Genomic DNA, 8,071 nt, shown 5'->3' on the forward strand with positions numbered 1-8,071 from the left:
ATCTCGTTCCTGTCTGTGCACACAACCCGGACTGTCCTATCCCAGGTGCAGAATCTGGCACTTGCCCTTGCTAAACTTCATGATTTGGTGAGTGCCCCCTCTAATTCTTCAGGGTCTCTCTGCAGGGCCTCTCTGCCCTCAAGAGAATCTCAGTTTAGCTCCTCCCATTTGGTGTTGTTGGCAAACTTACTTAGCATCCCTTCCAGTCCTGTGTCCAAGTAATTTATGAAGATGTTGAAAAGCACAGGGCCCAGGATGGAGCCATGCGGAACTCCACTAGCGACAGGACATCAGCCTGATGAGTCTCTACAACCATTTGTGCCCAACCCATGAGCCAGTTGCTCACTGATCATGTAACGTGGTTATTGAATTGTCCAGAAGGATACTGTGAGAGACAGTGTTGAAAGCTTTGCTGAAGTCCAAAAAGATGACATCAGCTGGCTTTCCTAGATAATTAAGTGGCCTACCCTGTTGTAGAAGGAAATCAGTTTTGACAATCAGGACTTCCCTCTCATGAAGCTGTGCTGTGACCAATGACTGCATTGTCTTTCAGGTGTTTTTCAAGACCTCCCAGAATGGTCCTTCCCATGATTTTACCTGACACTGAAGTGAGACTGACAGGCCTGTAATTCCAGGGCCCTTCTTCTTCCCCTTCTTGAAAATCAGGACAATGCTTGCCAGCTTCCAGTCAGCTGGGATCTCTCCAGGTTCCCAGGAGACTGTTTAAATAGTGTGACTTCTTACTCTTCTCGGAGTTTTACCCATCTGTAGTTCCTAGGTACTCAAGAGGGATCAGAAGGAATCAGGTTTTAGTTTTGTGGATTTTCTTAAATTAAGTATGTGTGTGAGTACAAAGTCAAAACTTTTGACCAAAACTCTATTCAATTATTTCACTACTCACAGTGCTAAAAATGAAGCTGAGAGCTTTTGGAATTTGGTTGTCTGCTGCTTCTAAGCATGAATCCAAAGAAACCACTCCTGTAGGAGAACAACCAACTTTCCACCCTGTGTGGTTTCCTCATGGTTTTCAGCTGTTCTGTGGGAAACTTCACTGTAACAGTTTTTAGCTGAATGGTCTGGAAATATAATGGAGACCACATTTCCACACAATATCAGCTAGGTTATGTGAAGATCAGGAAGAGATCCCTCTTCTCTAGAAATTAACTGTCAGATCATGAAAAAAAAATTAATTCCTTTTTGCTCTAAGTTTTTCCAGTAGTAGGCAAGTATATTCAGATCAGAGTGTTTGGGAGTATTTTTGGGGTTTCTGTTTTGTTTTGGTTTGTTTTTTAACTAGCAGGAGAACCACTAGTTTGTTGGGTGTGCATCAGATGCAAAATTTGTTTCAAAAAGTCAGGAGGCTTTATTTTGTAGGCAAGGAGCCACTAGCTCCAGTTACTAAGTTCTACCATTCTTCTGTCATCCAACGAGCAAGGAGAGTGTTCCACATTACGTATTCTCTAATCAGCATGGCATCCTGTCTCAGAGCAGGCTTTCTCATCTTGCTGTTTTGTGTAAAGTTGTTTTTTCTGGAATTGGTGCTTGAGAACGTTTTCAGGAGACCGTGGCTCCAGGAGGCCCCTCTGTGCTTGTTGTTAAACAGGGGCCTTGCAGAGAATGAATTGAGCAAGGTCTCCTTGCCTTCAAAACTTGCACTTCTCCATGCACTGCTCTTGCAGGGCGTTGAGCACTTCTAAGACTTCTGAATGCTATCTTTGCAGTCAAACCACCACTGAGAAAGAAACCCATTCAGCATGTTGCAAAGCTGAGCTCCAAGTTACACTTCTCAGGATGTAGTAGGCCATGACCCAGTGGAAGCAAATGCACTGATGGACAACTCACTGTCTTTTTCTGTGGTGTCAGTTTGGCAAGCAGAGAGGATGGCATTAGAATAATTGTAGAGAACAAGCAACTAATTTTTGGCCTTCAAATTTAGAATTGGAGAGAAGGTCGGTGTTTTTTGTTTCATCTCTTTGGTTTGTTGATTAGTTAGGGTTCTTTTCTTTGTTGTGTTTTTTTTAATGGCTGACATTTATGAACAGCTGACCTGCACACTGATAGACATCCATATGACTCTCAGATAACAGCACCCTGGCTCTCTATACTTCACCTGAACTGCTTTGCTTTCTTGAGTTGTGCTAGTCTGAAGTTTTGCATCCCTTTCCTTTAGAAATGCTTTTGGCTGTTTCCTTCAGTGTCTGACAGTTGCATATTCTCAGGGATTTTACTTACCCAAGGTGAAATAAGAGTAATCACAGCCTTACCCTAGGGGGGAGTAAGGCTGCTTTTTGTGAAGTTAGTATAGCTGAGCGTAGAAGTCTGATACAGCATGTGAGACAGGCAGTGTCTGTACAATGTGCATCCTTGCTGAGACATGGTAATTCCAAAGCAATCTGATAGAAGTGCTATGTAGTACTGAATAATTGCAGTCAGCATATTTGAATAGAGATCATGAACACACCTTTGTTGTATAATGTCATTGACATTAGAGCAGAGCTCTCAATTTCCATTGAGTTCTGCTTAGCAATCTGATACTCTTATTTCTTTTATTTATTTTGTGGTTTTTTAATGTGTTTTTTTAAAGCAAGCTGTGTTCTGGAGTCCTCTCTGCTATTCAAAATCACCATACTCAGTTCCATATTGAAGTTTTGTGACATTACAATTGTAGAATATGAACTGCATACTCAAGTGCTTTAGTGTAAACATAATGAGTCATTGAAAGATCCCATCTTGACACTGTTGTGCTGTGGATCTCCCTTTAACAGATGCATTTAAAGTTAAGGGCCATGTACCTTCACTTGAAAGCTTTTTGTAAAGCATCATCAGGATTTAATTTACAGCTGTTTGCTTTTGAAATCTTTCCTAGTTTGAAAAGCGTTCTTAGTTGGTTGGACATGTAAAAGGTATGCCCAAAATCTGCCCCAGGTGTTTGCAGCCTCCTTTGGCAAAGGGGTGTGGGCCATTATAGAAAAAAGTGCTACATATGTCCATATGCTGTACCTTCTGCACCCTTTCTTTTCATTGTCACTTCAGCTTTTGTGAAAACCTTTAGGGAAGCTTAAACTGCCTTTCAGACACCAGAAAAGATCATTAGCCTGTTCCTACCTGGCTGTCTTGACCTTTTTCCCCCCTGGCCTTTCCTTTCTATCCATTGTCATCTGCTTTGCTATGAAAGCTGTTGCTGTCAGAGCAAAGCAGGATATTTTATAAGGCATGCAAATATAAACTCAGATATTCAGAAATGAATTCTTTGGCAGGCAGTGTAAATTGGGGCATTTCAGACTTGGGTGTTCTGCCTCATAGGAATGAAAGCACAAAGTTTTTTGGTTTTGTTGTTTTATTTTGTTCTTTTAGTTAGTACTTATTTCTCTCCTCTTGCCTGCATAGCGCAGATAACAAAACAGAACAGAAAAAGCAGTGTGAAATAACTGAATTCATGCCTTGTCAATGCCTTCTGTAGCCCCCTGGTGAACAAACCCTGCAAACTTCTGCTTGCTCCAAGCAATATAAAACCTCCCTTGTGCAGGAGGGGTGTAATAGTGCACTTACTGGCTCTGAGCAAACCCAGACCATAGCTGATCCTGCTCACAGTTGACACAAGGATTAAAGCACTTGCTTTGAAGTTATGGCATAGGCATATGCTTCACTTACATACACGTGCACCATGCCACTGGCATGCAGTTCTTCAAAAAGCAGTCTTAGATTGCCATTTTTAATATCCCTTTCTTGGTGTACCCACATACTTTGGGTATGCTAAAGCTGGATTTTTTTAAATATGAAACTTCTTATTTTCATTTCCTTATTTCTGCTTAACATTAAGTATGTCAACTTCCTTTCGCATTTCAGCATTCAAAGTGTCCAAAAGTTATTGATTCCTTTATTCAAAGCCATGTTGAAAGTTTGAGATTTATGTCTACTTGAAACTAAATGAGTAAATTGCATTCCAGAATACAATTAAACTGAAAACCAAGGCAGCTTGCTTTTATGGTTTCCTTTCCTATTTTCTTTTTTTCAAGCCAGTTTTTGGGCATACATTTTTATCAATGTCAAGCTAAGCTTAATGTAAGCCTTACTTTGCATACTTAAACATATACGTACTGAAATATATTTCAACATGCAGAGAAGGTATATTGCCTCACACTTTAAATTTCCTGAATTCTAAGGGCTTGTTTGTGCCCCCCAAATCACCTCTCTCAGTGTAAGCTTTGCACAAAGTGTGCTGTCATAAGCAGTTCAGTCTGAAATACTCTGAAGTTTCCAGTCTGCATCATCTCTCAAATCATACAGCGTCTGTCTCTTCTTTTGGAGCGTTTTTAAGACTTTGACAGACTTTTCTATTATTTCATTATAATAAACTTATTTTAAATAAGCATGTTTTTAAACCTCCTTTTCTCCTTGCATGGATTTTGTTTCTTTTATTACAATATAGGGACTAAAGTGCTCTTCAGGACTCCATTTGTTATGGTTACTGTGTGAACAGTCAAAACCAGTATGTTTCTGGTTGACAGAAACTGCCTGTATGTATCTTTGTATGAAGAATGTTAACACACATGAAGCCTGTTCAGACTGTGAGAATAAAAGCTGTGTCTGGCACATGGTTGTGGGTCCTTGGCCGGTGTAAATATGGGAAGATTGTAGTTACAAAACCCAGCTGGGCAGGGGGAGAGGAATTTGTATTTTCAAGTTACATGTATTATTTGTCCTTGGACTTGAATCTCTTCCATAGAGGTTTCAAAGACTTCAGCAACTCCTGTGTGGTCATATTGAGATGCAGGTAAGGACTGGCACTCCTTAACCTGGGTGGTACATATCCCTTTCCTCTCCCTTTTCTTTCTCCATCTGAAGACACCGTGGACCTGACAGCAGATCTGTGATGCCCAGTCGTGTCACTCTAGCAAGGGCAAGTCCCCCTGTTTAATGGCAACAACCAGGCAGAGAGCTGGGCTGTGGCAGAGGCATTTTCTCAGCTGCAGAAGAGCCCTTGCCTAACCAGCCCTGTTAGGGGGTGGGGTGCACATATCCCATTGCAGCAGCATTGCTCAGCCAGAGCTGCTGTCTTCCATGGGATTCAGGAGATTCTGAACCCTTCTAGTTGCAGCTGGCCCCAGAGCATCATCCTTGCAAAGGCCAGGAGTTGTATTTGCTTCAGCAGGGACTGAGCATGAGTTGTCAGTCCCTTCTCCAAACTGCCTCATTCTCCTGAGCAGCCAAACACAGACCAGCAGCCCTGCACAGACATGTTCTGGTAGAAATCCCACGCACAAAAAGATACCTCCCAGGCAAGTGTTACCTCGCTGCAACTTCTGCTGATTAGAAAAGTCCATCTGTTGCTGTTACAGGATCCCGGATGAACTGCAAAAAGAGACCCAGCTTTGACAGTTTGCCATATTTGTTAGTAAAGGTCAGGGCATGTGATGCTGGCTGCTAAATTCCTGTCCCTGCAGGAATCTAGATCCATGGTTCAAAATAAGAAATTGGTGTGCTGAGCATGTAGGGTTTTTAGGAACATACAGGTGCTGCTGTTAAACTGGGAATGTCTAAGAGGACACATCAGATTCCATAATAACCAAAATATACTTAAATATTCTTTTTCCTTAGGGTTCATGTGTGTGGATAAAAACTGTGTTTTCTGATTTTAAGAGGGAAAGACAGTGCAAGCTCGCAGCACCAAAGCTATGACCATTTGCAACAGGGCAGAGTGCAGCCTTCAGTGGGCTGGTTTCCTTTTAGCCCAGCTGGAAACCCTGCCTACACTGCAGGCAGCATAGGGCTGGCATGCAGTTTTGCTGACCTCTAGGAAATAAAAAGATATTGAAATGCACAGTACGGGACCATAGTTCAGCACTACAGCAAAACCTGGAGTACAGGTTTTAAACATCAGTTTACCACATTTATGCAAAGTTGTTCCCTGAATTTTAGCCATGGAAAGAAAAGTTTTATCATTTGAGAACTGATAGAGTAAGAATCAAGCACAAATACAAGGACTGAGAGGAGGAATTGCAGGAGATGCTGCAGTTCACCAGACATTGGTGCAACCAATGGTCTGCAGTTCACCAGACATTGGTGCAACAAAGTGTCTGTCTGTCCATTTAAATGTTTCTGTCCAAGATGTCGCCGTATGTTTTTTCCTAATATTTCAATACATTGACCCAAATATATGTTCTTAATGAACAGATATTTATTCCACTCCTCCTGTGTCTAACACAAGATTTTAGACTTGTTTCTTGCGTGTTGCAAAAAAAAAAAAAAAAAAATTAAAAAAATCAGCCTTAGGAAGTTTCCAGCTTCCCTGCCCTGCCCCTGTGAGGGGATGGCTCTCAGAGCTGCACTGGTGGCACTACAGGCTCAACCCCCAACTTTGGGGATTAGGGAACAAGGCTTTTCCAGCTTTTGTTTGATTCTGGCATTCCCCTAGCCTTCACCTTTTACCAGCCTGTATTTCTTTGCTGGTGTCCTGGCTTGCAAGGTCAGGTAAAATTTCTCCAGGGTCTTTCATTGTTTACTAGGGAGGTGTCACCCTGAGTGCAGTTCTGCCTGCAGCAGGAGGAGCTGAAATTGGTGACACAGCCTTCCAGAGCTGTCAGCAAGGAGCTTCACTAAGATGCTGCTTCCCCAGTGGGTGCTGGTGCCAACCAGCAGCTTTTGGCTGCTTTCTCTGCCTGTACCTCACTGCTTTCAGCAAGATCCACTGGTGTATGGCCTGAGCAAAGCCCTACAGCAATGCCAAAGATAGAACAGCTCCCTGTTTTCCCAAAATCAAACAGATCTGAGACTCTGAAATGCATTTTGCATCAATTTGTTTGTACCAGGGCTTCTGCTCCAGCTATGGCTCTCTGCCAAAATAACTTCCAATCACTTTAGCCTCTGTTTCCAGTGCTGGTATCGCCAGCTCATCTGTAGTCTACAGAGACCAGACATGCCTCACATAGCTTCCTATAGGTCATAGCTTTCCACTTGCTGTCTTGCTTAGCAGCCGGACCCAAGCTCTTGGTGCAGGTGGGAGGAGCTGGGCAGTGCTGCCTCTGCTGCGCTGCCACCCCTCGCCCACCTCTTTCTCTCCCAGCTGTGACATCCCAGCTGTGGCCTCAGGTACTCGAGCCCAGTGTTCTGTGTAGCACCCAAGGGAGCAGCAGCTTTCCCAGTCCAAGCGAGCAGCTCTGCCCCATGAGCAGGGCATGGCTGGGTGCAGCAGGGTGCTGTGGATGGCTGTGAAGCCTGTGCCACTCCGAGCCTGGGGCAGCTGGGAGAGGCTTGCTTGCCAAAAACCCCTCACCAAGAGCAAGAGGCCTGCTCTGCCTCACAGCTTCGTTCTGTGCTCCTGGCCGTGGTGTGAGACACTGACAGTTCTGTCTCAGCAGATGTGCCAGCCGGGCAGAGGAACCTTCTTGCAGGTGCTCCTCTCCTTGTCAGGATGTTCTGAACATCCCAGTCACTCAGGGGACCATGCCAGAACATTTCATTTTTTATTTTCTTCAGTCCAGCTTACTAAATTCTCTTTCCTTCCCCATGAGTCTTTTAAGGGTCTGTATTCTGTCACCTTCCATCTACAGTGCACTCTCAGAGTATAAATAGTCACTGTCACTTATCCCCACCTCACACTTCATCAGTCACCTTGAGCAGGCTGCTCTGGCCTGGGGCTCAATCCAGCCCCTGGGCAGAATCTGGGGAAAACCCTGGGCTATTTCAAAGCACTTGGACATGCTTCTTGTCAGCCAGCCCAGAAGTTTCTTCATACAGCACTTTGTTTACTTATGTAAGTCTTGTGTGGAGAGTTCATATATCCAGACTACGCTCCTTCTGAAATAGGACTCCCTCCTGTCCAAGCTCTTCCGCTTTGGATAAAGTAATTAAATATTAATTTACATTTTCTTAACCCTATATCATCCAGCAGTATTCCCAGCCTGTGAGTATGTAGCTGTTATCCATCCAGGGAGAGGATTTATCTGTCCACAATCACATTTTTTTGTCTACCAACCATCTCAAATGGAGCTCTCCTTTCTTTTCTATTGATGGAAATGTCTAAGAACACATAAAACCAGCATATTCCTACACCAATGGAACTTTTCAAAAA

The sequence above is a fragment of the Haemorhous mexicanus genome, chromosome 1 (assembly GCF_027477595.1).
Source record: "Haemorhous mexicanus isolate bHaeMex1 chromosome 1, bHaeMex1.pri, whole genome shotgun sequence".
NCBI classification, from domain to species: Eukaryota; Metazoa; Chordata; class Aves; order Passeriformes; family Fringillidae; genus Haemorhous; species Haemorhous mexicanus.